General features: G+C 37.2%; 1 pseudogene; it reads right to left on the bottom strand.

The window, feature by feature from the left end:
* Nucleotides 1-1,375: 1,375 nt before the first annotated feature.
* LOC122050766 lies at nt 1,376-3,800 on the bottom strand (annotated as a pseudogene).
* Between the last annotated feature and the right edge of the window lie 14,609 nt (nt 3,801-18,409).

Genomic DNA, 18,409 nt, shown 5'->3' with positions numbered 1-18,409 from the left:
CTTCTGACTATGCTCCTGCATCTTCTATTATTACTATTAGTTAACCTAGATAAATAGTTTAAGGTTTTACTTCAGAGATTTTCTGTCTGTACTTTCACATCAAGTTGTGCTTTATGGTTAAGCACAACGCTCCTGTGGTTGGTTGATTTTGATGTCTTCTCATATGATAAGTTACCATGAGTTGTTTTACACTACTCATCTTTTTGTATGGTTAAGCACAAGGCTCCTGTGGTTTGTTAATTTTGATGTCTTCTCATATGATGAGTTACCATGAGTTATTTTACACTACTCATATTTCTGTATGGTTAAGCACAAGACTCCTGTGGTTGGTTAATTTTGATGTTTTCTCATATGATAAGTTACCATGAGTTGTTTTACACTACTCATCTTTTTGTATGGTTAAGCACAAGGCTCCTGTGGTTGGTTGATTTTGATGTCTTCTCATATAATAAGTTACCATGAGTTGTTTTACACTACTCATCTTTCTGTATGGTTAAGCACAAGGCTCCAACTTGTCTTCTTTTTGAAATAAACATAATCTATAGTGTTAGTTCCATAACAAATTATCTTCAATATTCCTTCGGCGGAATGTTATAATTTTTTTTAATCTAAGTAATGAAAATTTGGTTATTAGGTTGTTATTTCATGGCATCATTAAGTTTTAGCAGCATTGAAAATACAAGACTTCAACCTATAACATGCAGGGACTACGAACAAAGAACATTGGTGTGTGTTTATAGATCAACCAAGAATTCTGGAAGACAGTATTACAGCTGTAGGCAACATGGATGGCAAAATTGGGTGACACCCGATACTAGTTCATCTAGTAATAGTGAAAGTGAACACAATGTTTTTCATGGACATAACCCAAGAATAATCCAAGTACCGAAATTCATTTGGATATTAGTGATGGTTAACTTGATTCTCTTAGCCATAATCTTGATTGTGTTGTTAGTTCATCTTGTTAGTTAGTGTTAAGTAATGTTTATATTGTAATGTAACTAGCTAAATGTTTGTAATTCTGGATGCAAAATTAATTTGTTAGTTGGTGTTGGAAATATTAAACACTGTTGCATAATGTTGGTGTTATAATTGTGATATGATAATGGTGTTTGTGTTAAAGATAAAATTTATCTGAGTTGAAGTTGAAAAGGGCAATTAGATAAACTTATTCGATGTTGATTGATGAGTTCCGTGATTTCCAGACTTCAAATTCCAATTTTTTTTCTTCTTCTTTCTTTTCTGGTATGCAGTTTGTATAGTTTACTGATGGAGATCAACTCCAATCCTTAATATCTATATATAACTATTCTGTTCTAGCAATCCAAATCTTCTCACTTCTCATCTCGAACGATGAAGTTTATCATCATCGTCATTTACATTTCATCAGACCAATCGCTGAGCTCGCTGTCGCAGAACAGGGCTTCCACTGCATTGTCGATGAGGGAATCGACAAAGCTGTTGCATCCAAGCGTGATCATCTGCCTGATTCTGGTACGAGCACTGGAGATCCAGGTGAAGGTGGCGGCGCAGACGATGACTGCCACGCACACCCCCGTCGGCCTCTGCTATCTGTTGCAAGTCCAGCTTCTTGAAGATGGAGTTGCCCGCCACCACCTCCACGAACACCTCCGCCGCGAACGCAACCTACCAAAGCCAATATTTGATTCCCCTCTTCTTCTTCCATGAAAAAATCACAAAATTTGACCTTTTTGAAAAAATAGATCATATCGAATAGGATCCAATTTAAACAAAGTGCAAGATCAGAGAAATAATGTGAAGAGAGACAAACAACATGAGATTCATCTTGAATAGGATCCAATTCTAGTGCCAACAGTGAATATCGATGGCAATTAAAGAAGCACATTGAGTATTGCAAATTAAAGAAGCACATTAAGTATTGCAAATTCTAGTGCCCTTTCCTCGTCTGGCCTTCTTGCTTGCAACTGTTATCCCAAAGATGTGCTTCATATCTACCAAAAAAGGAAGCACATAATAGCTAGCTGAAAATATATAGAAATCCAGAAAAAGGAAGCAATATATAATTAAGATATGAATGCTTCATAAATTAACAACAAATAATCTTAGTGAATATATATTTTGAAAGAACCACACTGACCACAGGCATTGAAAATGTTCAAGCTCATTTTGTAAACGCTAGGGAAAACAAAACGTGCAAACTCATCTTGTTCTACTCATATATTGGATTAATGCATGAAAAATACTTGCAGAAATCAACAAACCAGTGCAATAAAGATGCTCACATAAATTACCATGAAAAATACTTGCAGAAATCAACATCCTAGCGCATGTTGTTAGAACCTGTAACAATAAAGATAATTTATTAATTTCATTTTCTCAATAAACAATAAATCACTATAATTTAACAAATTAAAATTTTGATAGTACCAGCTATAGATCCCAAATCAGGTTCATATGTGTCGTCAAGATTGATATGATTATTATCTTCAATTGTTCTGATAATTGACACATTGTCATATACAAAATATATTAAAATATAATAAAAATGTAAAATTAATCGATTTATACCCTTGTTGTAAATACGGACAGTAACGTTTGTCATGTGATACTCCCCAACGTCCGCATCCACGACAAAGCCTGAAATTTGAGGTTAATGTCTCCTTTGATGATTTTAATCTCTTCCCACATCTCTTAGTTCTTATTGTAGAAGAATCAATAATATCAATGCCCTCATCAATGGATTTCTTTCTTTGACTTCTATCACTGCATGTTGTAATAATGGACATCTCCTGAATTTTGTTGTAGATATAATCAAATTGTTCATCGAAGAAGGTTGCCCTCTCATTACTCAAAGATGCATCATCAACTAATACTGAAGTTTTATAGGATAACCTCGAGTGCCTCGACATCAAATACCTTTCTGAATCTGAATCATCAATGAAATTTTGCTCCCCTAAAGTATATATTGCTCTAACTTTTGCATCTCGTGCCCATCGTTTGAGTATATACGTATCAAGCAAAATAAACACTTGGTTGATACGAAAAAAAACTAACATATGTCTGCATGGAATGCCCTCAAACTCAAATTTCGTGCAGCTACACGATATGTATTCTCTTTGTTTGTTATGCATAAGCACTCTTGATTTTGAGGAAGAAGAACTTTGAAATTTTATCACATGATAAATCGTTGAGGTAACTCCTATAAATGTCTGTTGCACATAATAACTATAGCTCTCGGTCATTTCACTTTGAAACTCCAATCATTTCTATTTTGTGTATAGCTTAACCATTTGAGTTTCCATTGGCCAGGTTGTTTTAACCTTGGGATGCTCATTTATATCAATATGATCTGCAACTAACTCATTGTATCTTTGGTGTCTCAGTGCTCTATTAAAACGGGTGATAAAATCCATTAATGAGTTCTTATTTGAGATATATTTCTTGAAAAATGCATGTGAGCCTTCAGATCTTTGACTACTTGACATTGCTGCAAAAAATACATGACTAAAATATACTGGAACTCATCTGTGTCGTAATTCATACATCAAGGATAATCAATCATTTTTCTCTAGGTTAGCACACTTGATAGTCTCTTCCCATGACTTCTCAAAATCATAAGGTGTTGTAGATTTTATAATGACATTCTTTATGCTGTGATAGTGGTTTCCAAAAGTCAAAGGGTCTAATTTATCTGGGAATTTGTTCAATATGTGTCATAAACAATATCGATGCACTGTTTGAGGGAATACCTGTTCAATAGTTTTTGTCATAGCAGGATTTTGATCAGTGATGATAATATTTGGTGCACCTTTAGACATGACTTCTAAAAACTTTGTAAGCAACCAAACAAAAGAGTCAGTTTTCTCATCACTAATAAATCCACAACAAAAAAGAATCGTCTGATGATGATGGTTAACTCCTACCATTGGTGCCAAAATCAAGTCATATCTGTTGGTGTTATATGTAGTTTCAAATACAACTGCATCACCAAATACACTGTATGCCCTTCTTGATACATGATCAACCCAAAAGCACCTACTAAATTTGTTATCTGAATCAGTCTCGTAATCAAAGAAAAAAGCTGAATTCTTTTCTTGCTCAGATGTAAAAAACTCAATAAGTGTTTCAGCATCAATACCCTTTTATTTATCCCTAAGATTTCTCTCAAAGTTTCTAATATCTTTTTCTGTGCAACCTACCCACTCAGGGCCTCCATACTCTATCTCTAATAAATGCATTTGTTGGTAAGTTAGTACATTGGCTTCTGAAAACTATTTTGTCAATGCTTTCTTGGCTACCGAAACACTACGATGTGAACGTAGCAAATGCACCTTTGATGGAGTCAAGTGCGGATGATTATAGGTTTCTATGAAGTTATAGACAACCCAATTAGGACCTGTCTATTTCTTGGCAAATGCAATATTTGACTTACAACCCGTTCTAATTGCGCCACGTGCTCTTTCCCTTGTTACTTGATTAGGGTTTGGATGTTTATTGTTCCGCATTAGATCTATATGCCCTTCTTTAAAACATACAATTTGTTTCCATGTTACTTCATTTGTCATCTTGTTTTTCCTGCTCGTGCTATTCCTTGAACTAAATCCGGCTTCTCGAGCATATTGGTTATAGAACGAATATGCATCCTCTAGTGATGGGAATTTCATTCCAATGTTTGGCTTTCGAGGATCTACAACTTGGGGAATGAATTCTTGATCATCAACTCTATTTTCTTCCATTTCTGTGCGCCCTTGCATTATATTTGGCAATAGATAAATAAATAATGAACAAATCATGCAATTTCTAAAGCAGCACAAAGCATGTAATTTCTAAAGCAAAATAAAGAAGCAATCTAACAGTTTTCTAAAGCAAAATAACATAAGCAAAATAATTTAATTTCCTGCTACTATAAAGCAGAAAAAAGATCTGAGCAAGAGCAAGTGGGACATTATCAGTGACATGAAATACTCAAGAATACAGATTCCCATCGATATGAAATTTATTTCCCTGCTATGACAGAAATACATATCAAGATCCTGCATCACTATTTGATACAGGATCCTACTATGACAAATTTATCACAAGAATTTATTTCAGTGATGTAGGATCCAAAAAAATATAGATTTTGGAAATTCAAAACAATACTCATGTAGCCAAGACTGATGTATCAAATATTTGTTGAAATTTACAAAGTAGTAATAGATACTTAACAAATTATATCAAGCTTATCGTCTTATGGAGCAGTGTTGTCAACTTCTGTAAAATCTTCAACCACTACTTGAGTTTATGTTTGTAGCTGTTGTGAAATGGAAAACATCAATTTCTATTGTAAGCAAGGTGGCACATACAACTCGTCCAACTTGGAAAATTTTAGGGTAAACTCACAGGATGTAGTAGTTGTTGGGACCGAAAATGTAGCTAGAGGGGGGTGAATAGCTCGGCGCGTTCCTCGTGTGCTTCGTTGTTGTTTCTTCAAAGATGTGCAAGCGGAAATACGAAGAAACAAATGCATACAACGCTAACAAATGGATTTTACTTGGTATCCACCTCACAAGAGGTGATTAATCCAAGGATCCACGCACACACACACCCTCCACTATGAATAACACTCTTTTATGGTAACTACCATAGGCGGAGAAGCCCTACAACACTCTCAATACAAGAAGAAGGAAAGGGAAACAAAATACAAGCAAAAGCTTACAGGTTATGCAGTGAAAACCCTAACCCTAACTTCTTGTTGTAGCCCGCCTCTTAATCTTGGATCACTAGCAAACCTTGCTCCAAGAACCCTTCAAGAACTGGCGGTAGAGTGGAGAAGACGTGTGGAGAGCTGCTGTGCTCGCTGGAGAGGATCAGAGATGAATAGTGCAAGTTCTACAGAAGAAGACGCACGCCAACGGCCTTTATCTGCACCAACGGTCGGATCCCGATCTATCAGATTGCTCCCAATCGATTGGGGAGGCTTTAGATCGATCGGCTGATCGATCCAGAGCGCCTATGTGCTCTGCAGGAAATGCCTGGATCGATCGGTTGATTGATCCAGCCTTTATCGCATAAGAACGCGCCACCCCAATCGATCCACTGATCTATTGAGGTCTCTGGATCGATCGACCGATCGATCCAGAGACGTTCTGTGCGCTCTGCGACTTGCCCACTCGAGGCTTGTCGCGGGGACCTTCCCAATCGATCGGTCGATCGATTGGGCATCAGCCAATCAATCGGCTGATCGATCCAGACATTGGTTTTTGCCCAAAACCAAGTCCCAAGCCCCCAAACCAACATCCGGTCAATCCATGACCTGTTGGTACATAAAACCTAGCATCTGCCACCCTTGACCAGCTAGGACTCTCTCACCAAGTGTCTGGTCAAACCCTTTGACCCACTTGGACTTTTCTCCTCTTGCCAAGTATCCGGTCAATTCCTTTGACCTACTTGGACTTTCACCAGATGTCTGGTCAACCTTGACCCATCTGGATTTCCCCGTACCTGGCTTCACTCACCAAGACTTCCCTTCTGCCTAGCTTCACTCACTAGGACTTCTCTTCTGCCTGGCTTCACTCACCAGGTCTTTCACCTAGCTTCACTCACTAGGATTTCTCTTCTGCCTAGCTTCACTCACTAGGACTTCTCTTCTGTCTGGCTTCACTCACCAGGACTTTCATCTGCCTAGCTTCACTCACTAGAACTTTTTTTTCCTAACATCCCAGTTAGGACTTCCCAGTCAAGTATCTGGTCAACTTTGACCTACTTGACTCTTCTTCAATCAACCTGATCAGACCCTGATCAGAGGGGAATTACACCAAACAATCTCCCAAAATGAACAACTGCACCTGCACTTATCCACATCATCGAAGTCTTGTATTGTCAAATATTGAAACTCAAACCAAGACTCAAGCTTGGTCAACCAGGTCAACCTTGACCTGAGGGATATTGCACCAACAATCTTCCTCTTTTTGATGTTTGACAATACCTCATTTAAGTTAGACTAATTCCCATAGCCTCAACTTCCTTCATGCCACTAGGTAATGAAAGCGTAAGTTAAACCCTACATTCTCCTACTAAGAAGGCAAACTCCCTCTTAGATAATGAAGGCCTAACTTAAACCCTACATTCTCCCCCTATTGGCACACATCAACAAATTCACTTGTTGAAAACTCTCCCCTTTGAGACTCTCCCCCTGAAGAGTTGCTCATCGTTGTTCACAACTTCACTCGTTGTGATCAACACGATAATGAAGGTCTCATACCCTTCATTATCATCAACCCTACATTCACCCCCAATGTAGACAAATGCCCAACCTTGAGTATTTACAACTTAAACAATGAAGATATCCACTCTCCATTGTAATCCAATGCTCATCCTTGAGCATTTTACTAAAGAAGGTTAACCACCTTCCAAGGTGTATGAAAAATAGTTTTCATGTTTTTAAAGAGTACCTCCCCCTAAAGACATGGTCGTACCTTCTGTCATTGCACCAACAATGACTTGGAATCCCTAAACCTTTAGGAAACCCAAATTTAGAAGTTTTGAGGTTCAAAAGTTTAAAATTTGAATCAAACCTCAACCTAAACTTCAATTTAGTCTTTCTCAACCAATCCATCCATGTTTTCAGCATGAAAACACTCTTTTTATGTATACAAATATATTTTGAGGGGTTAGGAATGGTTACCTAGACTAAACTAGGTTCAAAATGCTGAAAATAAGCTTTCCCAGCTGAATTCAGCATCTTCGATCGATTGGAGTTGGGTTCCAATCGATTGAACCAGTTTGAATCGATCCACTGATCGATTCAGGAGGGCTGGATCGATCGGTGGATCGATCCAGAAGGCTTCTGTTCGCGAGAAGCCTGCTCTCAATCGATCGCCCGATCGATTGAGACCCTTCAATCGATAAGGGTGATCGATTGAAGGCCTGATAGTTCTGAAATTTACTTTCAGTGAATTTCAGAAACCCCTAGAAAAATCTACAAAATTCTGAAAATCATGAAAATTTGTGTAGACATTATTTAGGGTATAATTTATCATGAAAAAATAGTTTTCTATGAAAATACATCATATTTTCAAAGATTGACATAAACTTGAAAATTTATAAAAACTTTAGTGTTTTCTTCAAATTTGTGTCTAACTTTTCAATAATGATTACTATCAAAAGATAGCCTTCACCAAGGTTTTCCAAAAGCATTTTAAAAACATTTTCAAAACCAATATCCCACCATATTCCTTGGGCTTAATGCACATAACTTGTACATTAGCTTTCCCAATGATGGGAAACCACATAACTATGTGTTTTGATGAACTTAAAACTCAAGGAAATGCACTAAATCAGCATGTTGAGTTTTGTTCATCATCCTAACATCTCACTTGTATCTATTGTGTACAAAACACATATAAGTCATCTTATAGGTCTTTGTGAGATGTAAAATTTTAGTTTTGCCCTAGTCTAGGGATCATGCATATCTATCTAGGCATTTTGTGGATATTGAACATCCACCTAGAATGTCACTTGTTGACACCACCTGTTGATAAATGTCATTTGTCCTTAATTTTAAGGAAATAAACATAATGCATGATAATGTTATGACATACATCAAAATGAAATAACTTTCAAAAGAAAGATTCCTATAACTACATGATGTATGTATGTCATGACATGATATTTTTGTGTTTTTCATCATAAGGTATGAATGCAAAAATAATCATGATGTCATGGCATATAATGGGCAAATAATCATGGCGAGGTTTAGCATAAATAAAATACCTAGATTATCTATCTAAGTGTCCTTAAACCTTAGCTAAGTTAAAAAAATAAACCTAGATTGCCCTCTAAACGCTCCAAGAAAATGCCAAAACCTAAATTGTTATTTCTAGTTCTCTTGATTAACTTATGCCAATTGAAATTAAGTTTTTTCCTCAAATGTTGGCATATTTCGTTCTTCCACAAGAGTAACACTAAGAAAATACCAAAATCTCAACTTGGTATTTCCTTATGTTTTCCCAATATGTGTCATTTTAAAATAAAATCAATACTTCTCAAATTTGGCACCTTTTACTCTTTCAAAGAGTAAATCATAAATCCATTTCATTTTTAAAGGTTAATAATAACCTTGAAAATACTCCTTGAGTGTCAATTTCTTCAAAGTTGGGTTAACTACCCTTCTTTTTAGAGTTGACACTCTCTAACCCATCTATGGGGTAGAGAAAATGTTCCTAGGAACCCAAAACCTATTGGTACTCCTTGGATGCTCTAGGTATTCACTAGGGATAACTTCCCTAGATACCTTTCTAGTGACCTTGTTTGGCTTATTAGAAGCCTTGGTCACCTTTTCTAGGTCAACCCTAGGGATTTCTTCCATTGTGACCTTTTTAGTGACTTTGTTAGACTTCTTAGAAGTCTTAGTCACTTTAGTTGCAAAAATACTCCTAGGGATAACTTCCCTTGTACTTTTGACTTGACCCTTAGACCTAGGGTTGGTTCCATAACTATATGAAACCCTATGGTAAGAAATTTCATCTTTCTTAGCCTCTGGTTTGTATCCCAAACCTCTATGGCCATTTGATGACTTTTGTTGTCCTAAACCTAGGTTTTTACCCTTAGACCCTTGTGTTCCATTTGTGATTTTTCTAAGGGGCTTCTCTAATTTATCAAGTCTTGACTTCAAGACTTGATTTTCCTTCCATAATTCCTCCCTTAGACTTGTTAGAGTGTATACTAAAAGCCTAGCTTTCGGTATAAACATTTATCTAGAAATAAGAATCACATTGGTCAGATGTCTACATTTATGATAAATATAGTTGTTCAATTAATTTATATTGTAGATAACATGGTGTGTGGTGTCACACACAGAGGATCATGACAGTAGCTCACGACCATGATGGAAAGGAACAAACCATTGGAAGGTCGTAGTGTAATTAGGTATTAGTTTATCTTAACTATATAATTACACTAGTACACTTAGAGTGTATTGAGTAGGACCATTAGAGGTCGTTTCTTTTATACTGACTTTATAAAGGAACAAAGACCTCAGTTATTATGGAAGTATGTGCTCTTAATCCTAATATAATAACAAGCACATATATTTGATATTTATTTCTTTAATTTATTAATGGGTGAGATTTAGTTCGATGAATCAATAAGCCCGATAGGTTGGGAAATGATATCACTTATAGTGTGTGTTGTTGATTATAGAAGGAAACTGTGTCATAGTAATCTAGGTTGAGAATGCCCCCAAGAGGAGCTCATAAGGATTGGCATGTTAAACCCTGCAGGTGGACTTAGTCCGACATGACAATAAGGTTGAGTGATACTACTCTTGGAGCTAGATATTAATTAAGTGAGTTGTCAGTAACTTACTTAATTAGTGGACATTTGTTATCTTAAACACAGGGAGACTGACACACTCATAATACGAAGGAGCCCAAAATGTAATTTGGGATTGGTGCGGTAGTTCAATAATAGTTCTCTAGTGGAATGAATTATTATTGATAAAATTAAGTTGTGTGCTCGGGGCGAACACGGGATGCTTAATTTTATCGGGAGACCAAAACCAATTCCTCCTCTCGGTTCCTATCGTAGCCTCTTAATTATAGAGTACTATACACACCTATACACACCTTCTTACCCATCCCATAGGGGTCAGCCAAGCTAGCTTGGAGACCAAGCTAGGGCCGGCCAAAGTTTGGTTCATGGGTGCTTCAAGGTGGCCGGCCCTAGCTTGGGTTTAAGCTTGGTGTGGCCGGCCCAAATTAAAATAAAAAGGATTTTTATTTTTTAAAATTTTTCTTATGTGGATAACATGTTTTAAAAGAGAATTTAAAAATTTAAATCTTTCCTTTTATAAGATTCTACAAAAGATTAAGAGAAGAGCTAAATCTCTTTCCTTATTTGTAGATTAAAAGGTTGATTTTAATTTTGGTAAAAACTTTCCTTTTTAACCATGTTCATGATTTAAAAGAAAGTTTAAAAAATTAATAATTCTCTTTTATTAGTTTCTACAAAAGATTAAGAAAAGATTTGATATCTTTCCTTATTTGTAGATTAAAAGAGATTTTAATTTTTAGAGATAATTTTTTTCTTATCCACATGTTTAAAAGAAAGATTTTAATTTATTAAATTTCCTTTTTATAAACCAATCATGAAGGGATTAAATTATTGGAGAAATTTTTATAAATTTCCGGAAACAAATTAGGAAGGTTTAATTCTTATTTTAATTAAAACTTTCCTTGATTTGGGGCTTGAGGTGGCCTGCCATTGTATTTGAAAAAGAAAATTATTTTTAATTAAATAATTTTTCTTTTCAATGGAAAAAGAATTAAGGAAATTTTTATTAAATTTTCCTTATTTGCCAAGACCAAGGATTATAAAAGAGGGGGTAGAGGAGGCTTCAAGGTGAACGACTCTATTCTATTTTTCTTCCTCTTTCCTTTGGTGGTGTGGCCGGCCCTTCCTTCTTCTCTTCTTCTTCTCTTTGTGGGCGAACCTCTTCATGCTTATGGAGTTTTAATTGGTGGCCGGATCTAGCTTGAGGAAGAAGGAGAGAAAGCCTACATCCCTTGGAGCTTGGTTGGTGGAAAAGATCTTCATCTTTTGGAAGCTTTGTGCTTGGCCGAAATTTGAAGAAAGGAGAAGGTGCTTTGGTGGTTTCTCATCTCGGAAGATCGTTGCCCACACAATGTCCGAGGTTAGAAGAGGAATATGGTAAAAGATCAAGAGGTTTTTCTAAAAGGTATAACTAGTATTTTTTCTTTCCGCATCATACTAGTTATTTTTGGAAATAATACTAAATACAAGAGGCATACGATTCTAGAGTTTCGAATTTGTTTTCGATATAGTGTTCTTTTGTTTTTCTTTTCCTTGTGATTTGATTGTTCTTTTCGGTTAACCTAAAGTTATTTTAGGAAATTAAATATTAGATTTCCATAAAAGGCTTTGTCTAGTCGGTGGTGGTTGCTCCCATATCCAAGAAGGTCATGTGCCTCGCCACGTCAGTACTGGGAACCAATTATGGAAATTAATATTTAATGGAATTAATAACTTAAGGTGACTTGGGTCGAACGTGTTAAGTTCCGCAGGAGATCCATGTCAAAACCTAAAAGAACAAATAGATTAAGTTTTGGATCAAACGTGTTAAGTTCCGCAGGCGATCCAAAATTTAATTTAAAAGAACACATGGTAGCTAGGAAAAGGTTCAGACCTTTGTACAAAATTTTTGTACAGTGGAACCTCTAGGTTTTCCGAGTAGCAACCAACATGTTAGACTTCTTAGAAGTCTTAGTCACTTTAGTTGCAAAAATACTCCTAGGGATAACTTCCCTTGTACTTTTGACTTGACCCTTAGACCTAGGGTTGGTTCCATAACTATATGAAATCCTATGGTAAGAAATTTCATCCTTCTTAGCCTTTGGTTTGTATCCCAAACCTCTATGGCCATTTGATGACTTTTGTTGTCCTAAACCTAGGTTTTTACCCTTAGACCCTTGTGTTCTATTTGTGATTTTTCTAAGGGGCTTCTCTAATTTATCAAGTCTTGACTTCAAGACTTGATTTTCCTTCCATAATTCCTCAACCTTAGATTTTTTCACTAAAATCTTGATTTTTCTTTTTCTTAAGCAAAAACCTAGAATCCTTAGGGTTCTTGCCTAAATTCCTATCTACCCTTTTAAACCTAGGTTGAGAAGATTTAGCATGAAAAGCTACATGATTTTCCTTAACTTTATCATGCCTCCTATTTTCATAGTAAATATCATTGAAATGATATAAATTAAAACTATCATGCTTTTCACCATTATTTAAGGGGATAGGCTCAATGAATGATACATTCATTTTTACCTTGGAGGCTCCCTCTTGAGTTGAGCTTTCTCCTTGAGCCTTGACCGCCTTTTTCCCCTTAGGACATTGACTTCGGTAATGCCCCTTTTGATTGCAAGAGAAGCACACAATGTGCTCCTTGCTCTTCTTTGTATTGGGGATGGTCTCCTTGGGCTTCTCCTTGCCCTTTTGTGCCACTTGGCCCTTCTTCTTGGCCAATTTGGGACACTTGCTCTTATAGTGCCCATTTTCCCTACACTCAAAACATATAATATGATTTTTATTATTAAGTGAACTATTTATACCTTCTTGTGTAGGGGTGACATTTGCTCCTCCATTTGACTCAAGAGTAGAGGCTTCCTCTTGATCCAAAGATGATACTCCTCCATTTAATTTTGCTTGACTTGTGGAGGTGGAAGCTTCTTCATCCTCTTCTTCTTTTGACCCGGATGTGGAGACTTCTTCTTCTCCTTGATCCGGTGTCATCGAAATTTGCTCTCCCTCAATCCTAGAGGTGGAGGCTTCTTCTTTTTCTTCTTCTTCATCCTCTTGCACATTAAACAAGGAATATGCTCCTTCCTTGTTCTTTTGGTTGTACTCCTTTGAGGATGATGCTTCTTGGACTTCTTCTTCTTTGGAAGTTGAGCATCTCTCAACTTCAGAGTCCTCTTCCTCTTCCTTTTGATTTTGCTCCAATGAGTCACCCTCTTTGGATTCTTCTTGGATTGGTGCAGTGGAAGGGATCTCATGAATTGATGTCAATTTGCTCCATAGCTCCTTGGAATCCTTGAACTCTCCAATTTGAGTCAAAATGTGGCTAGGCAATAAGTTGACCAAAAGCTTGGTCACTTTATCATTTGCCTCGCTCCTTTGAATATGCTCTTTGCTTCATTTGCTTTTCTTGAGGACTTTTCCCTTGGAGTTCTTTGGAGCTTCGAAACCTTCCATGAGAGCAAACCATTGCTCTATCTCCACCATTAAGAAATTCTCGATCCTTGATTTCTAAAGATCGAAGCTTGTTGAAGCGTATGGTGGAGCCACCCTCGTGTCAAATCCAAGTCCATCTTGGAATTGCATCTTGAAGTTGAGCTTCGTGAATTCTTTGACTTTGATGAATTTGCTCCAACTTCTTCACCCTCTAGCTTTGCTTGTTTTGTTTGTCCCTTCCGGCGATGATTCCGGTGAAGAGCAACCTTACTTTGATACCACTTGTTGGGACCGAAAATATAGCTAGAGGGGGGTGAATAGCTTGGCGCGTTCCTCGTGTGCTTCGTTGTTGTTTCTTCAAAGATATGCAGCGGAAATACGAAGAAACAAATGCATACAACGCTAACAAATGGATTTTACTTGGTATCCACCTCACAAGAGGTGACTAATCCAAGGATCCACGTACACACACACCCTCCATTATGAATAACACTCCTTTATGGTAACTACCATAGGCGGAGAAGCCCTATAACACTCTCAATACAAGAAGAAGAAAAGGGAAATAAAATACAAGCAAAAGCTTACAAGTTATGTAGTGAAAACCCTAACCCTAACTTCTTGTTGTAGCCCGCCTCTTGATCTTGGATCACTAGCAAACCTTGCTCCAAGAACCCTTCAAGAACTGGCGGTAGAGTGGAGAAGACGTGTGGAGAGCTGCTGTGCTCACTGGAGAGGATCGGAGATGAACAGTGCAAGTTCTACCGAAGAAGACGCACGCCAACGACCTTTATCTGCGCCAACGGTAGGATCTCGATCGATTGGATTGCTCCCAATCGATCGAGGAGGCTTTGGATCGATCGGCTGATCGATCGAGAGCGCCTCTGTGCTCTGCGGGAAATGCTTGGATTGATCGGCTGATCAATCCAACCTTTATCGCGTAAGAACGCACCACCCCAATCGATCCACTGATCGATTGAGGTCTCTGGATCGATCGACCGATCGATCCAGAGACGTTCTGTGCGCTCTGCGACTTACCCACTCGAGGCTTGTCACTGGGACCTTCCTAATCGATCGGCCGATCGATTGGGCATCAGCCAATCAATCGGCTGATCGATCCAGACATTGGTTTTTGCCCAAAACCAAGTCCCAAGCCCCCAAACCAACATCCGATCAATCCATAACCTGTTGGTACATAAAACCTAGCATCCGGTCACCCTTAACGAGCTAAGACTCTCTCACCAAGTGTTTGGTCAAACCCTTTGACCCACTTAGACTTTTCTCCTCTTGCCAAGTATCCGGTCAATTCCTTTGACCTACTTGGACTTTCACCAGATGTCTGGTCAACCTTTACCCATCTGGATTTTCCCGTGCCTGGCTTCACTCACCAGGACTTCCCTTCTGCCTAGCTTCACTCACTAGGACTTCTCTTCTGCCTGGCTTCACTCACCAGGCCTTTCACCTAGCTTCACTCACTAGGATTTCTCTTCTGCTTAGCTTCACTCACTAGGACTTCTTTTCTGCCTGGATTCACTCACCAGGTCTTTCACCTAACTTCACTCACTAAGATTTCTCTTCTGCCTAGCTTCACTCACTAGGACTTCTCTTCTGCCTGGCTTCACTCACCAGAACTTTCATCTGCCTAGCTTCACTCACTAGGACTTATTTTTGCCTAACATCCCAGTTAGGAATTCCCAGTCAAGTATCTGGTCAACCTTGACCTACTTGACTCTTCTTCAACCAACTTGATCAGACCCTGATCAGAGGGGAATTATACCAAACAATCTCCCCAAATGAACAACTGCACCTGCACTTGTCCACATCATCGAAGTCTTGTATTGTTAAACATTGAAACCCAAACCAAGACTCAAGCTTGATCAACCAGGTCAACCTTGACCTGAGGGATATTGCACCAACAGTAGTGGGGAGGAGAGGAGTGTGTCGGGCGAAATATGTTGGTGTTTGACACCGTGTTGCTAGAACCAACAGTTTTGACCCAAAATTGTTACTAGAACTTCCTTGCATTTAAAACCATCGTGAACTCAATCTAAGTTACTAGAACTTTGTTTGCCATCTCTAAAATGTCGATGCTTGACTTAGTCTTAGTGGATTTTCTATAGGAGTTGTCAATTACTTGACCTAAAAATTTTAGGGTAAACTCACAGGATGTAGTGGTGGGGAGGAGAGGAGCACGTCGGGCAAGAGGTCACGCAGGGAGGAGAGGATGGATCACGTCGTGCGTTACGGCGAAGGAGCTCATTGTGTGTCGCGGCAAAGTTGTTCCTATGACAGTGAGAGAGGGAGGAGCGGCTGCGAAACGGCAAGCTTCGACGATAGAGGGAGGCGGCAAGATTCTCGCCAAGAGAGGGAGGAGCGATGATAGAGGGAACGCGCAAGCTTCTCGGCGGAGAGGGAGGAACACCGCAACGCACGAAACCTATATGGCGGCAAGAGAAGGAAAAGAAACCCTAGGTCGCGTCTTTGGTTTTTTGTTTTCCATGTGCTTTTTTTGTTTTGTCTTTAACTAAGATGACGTGGCATGTCCAACTCACCGTTGCCGCACCAAATCGCAAGGGAGCAATTTTGCATATATATATATATATATGCTTTGATGATCTAGATGTTCAGGTCTGATTATCTCTAATAATTTTGGAGATGGTCGATCCTGTATCACAGGAGTTTCACATTGATTTTTAAGAGTATTTTTTTATCGCAACCTTAAGGATTTAAGTTGTTGGTAGTCAACTTCTGCGGTCTTCGACATCGCCTTCCTTGTAAGATCATCTAAAGTTGAATCGGTATTTTGGTCGTGAAGGTAAACTCATGATTTTACTCATGATTTTTTTTTTCTTCTGTCTGCGAGTATTTCGATCCATGCCCGTCTAGTTCAATATTTCCACTAGTATAGTACCATATATTATTTAGTTCTATGGGTTTTCTTAAATATGAATGTAAAATATTTCATTGGAGATATGATCTCTTATATAAAGAGATCAGAATAAAATGTCTTTCATGATTTATGTGTTTATTTATTGTCATAGGGCCTAAGATATGCTCTAATCATACACTAATTGTTCTTTCCAAAAATATATTTTTAACAAAACTATTTTAATATTAGTTAAAATTATTCCACTTTGATCAAAATTAGTAAATTGTTCCAACATTAATTAAAATTAAATTAGTTAAAAATCTCTTAAAATTATTCTAATGCTAGTAAAAATTACTTCAATTATCATTGTTGAAATTTCTTTAATATTATCAAAATACTTTAATACGGATAAAAATGTATCTAATATTAATCCAAACTATTTCAATATTAGTTAAAATTTAAAATAATTTTGATCAACGTTGAAATAATTTTTATTAATTTAAAATAATTTTGATTAATATCACAATCATTTTAATTGTAATTATTTTATGTCAAAAAATTGTATTAGAAAAATTCACGAGTAGTTTTGATTATTATCGCTACAATACAAATAAGAAGTTTAGTTTGAAAAGAAGAAGAAAAAATAATGCAGATATAATAGGAGTCCTTTTACTACGATGTGAGCATAGCAAATGCATCTTTGATGGAGTCAAGAGCGGATGATTATAGGTTTCTATGAAGTTACAAATAACCTAACTAGGACCTGTCTGTTTCTTGGCAAATGCAATATTTGACTTACAACCCGTTATAACTGCGCCACGTTGGATGTTTATTATTCCGCATTAGATTTGTATATCCTTTAAAACATATAATTTGTTTCCATGTCACTTCATTTGTCATCTTGTTTTTCCTGCTCGTGCTATTCCTTGAACTAAATCCGGCTTCTCAAGCATATTGGTTATAGAACGAATATGCATCCTCTAGTGATGGGAATTCCATTCTAATTTTTGGCTTTCGAGCATCTGCAACTTGGGGAATGAATTCTTGATCATCAACTCTATTTTCTTCCATTTCTGTGCGCTCTTACATTATATTTGACAATAGATAAATAAATAATGAACAAATCATGCAATTTCTAAAGCAACACAAAGCATGTAATTTCTAAAGCAAAATAAAGAAGCAAACTAACCATTTTTTAAAGCAAAATAACATAAGCAAAATAATTTAATTCCCTGCTAGTATAAAGCAGAAAAAAAGATCTGAGCAAGAACAAGTTGGACATTATCAGTGACATGAAATACTCAAGAATACATATTTGCATCGATATGAAATTTATTTCCCTACTATGACAAAAATACAGATCAAGATCCTGCATCACTATTTGATACAGGATCCTACTATGACAAATTTATCACAAGAATTTATTTCAGTGATGTAGGATCCAAAAAAATACAGATTTTGGAAATTCAAAACAATACTCATGTAGTTAAGACTGATGTATCAAATATTTGTTGAAATTTACAAAGTAGTAATAGATACTTAACAAATTATATCAAGCTTATCGTCTTATGGAGCAGTGTTGTCAACTTATGTAAAATCTTCAACCACTGCTTAAGTTTATGTTTGTAGCAGTTGCGAAATGGAAAACATCAATTTCTATTGTAAGCAAGGCGTCACATACAACTCGTCCAACTTAGAAAATTTTAGGGTAAACTCACAGGATGTAGCGATGGGGAGGAGAGGAGCGCGTCGGGCGAAATATGTTGGTGTTTGACACCGTGTTGCTAGAACCAGCAGTTTTTACCCAAAATTATATTACTAGAACTTCCCTGC

This window comes from Zingiber officinale, chromosome 3A, assembly GCF_018446385.1.
Source record: "Zingiber officinale cultivar Zhangliang chromosome 3A, Zo_v1.1, whole genome shotgun sequence".
Lineage (NCBI taxonomy): Eukaryota > Viridiplantae > Streptophyta > Magnoliopsida > Zingiberales > Zingiberaceae > Zingiber > Zingiber officinale.
This window is presented reverse-complemented; position numbering and strand designations above follow the sequence as displayed.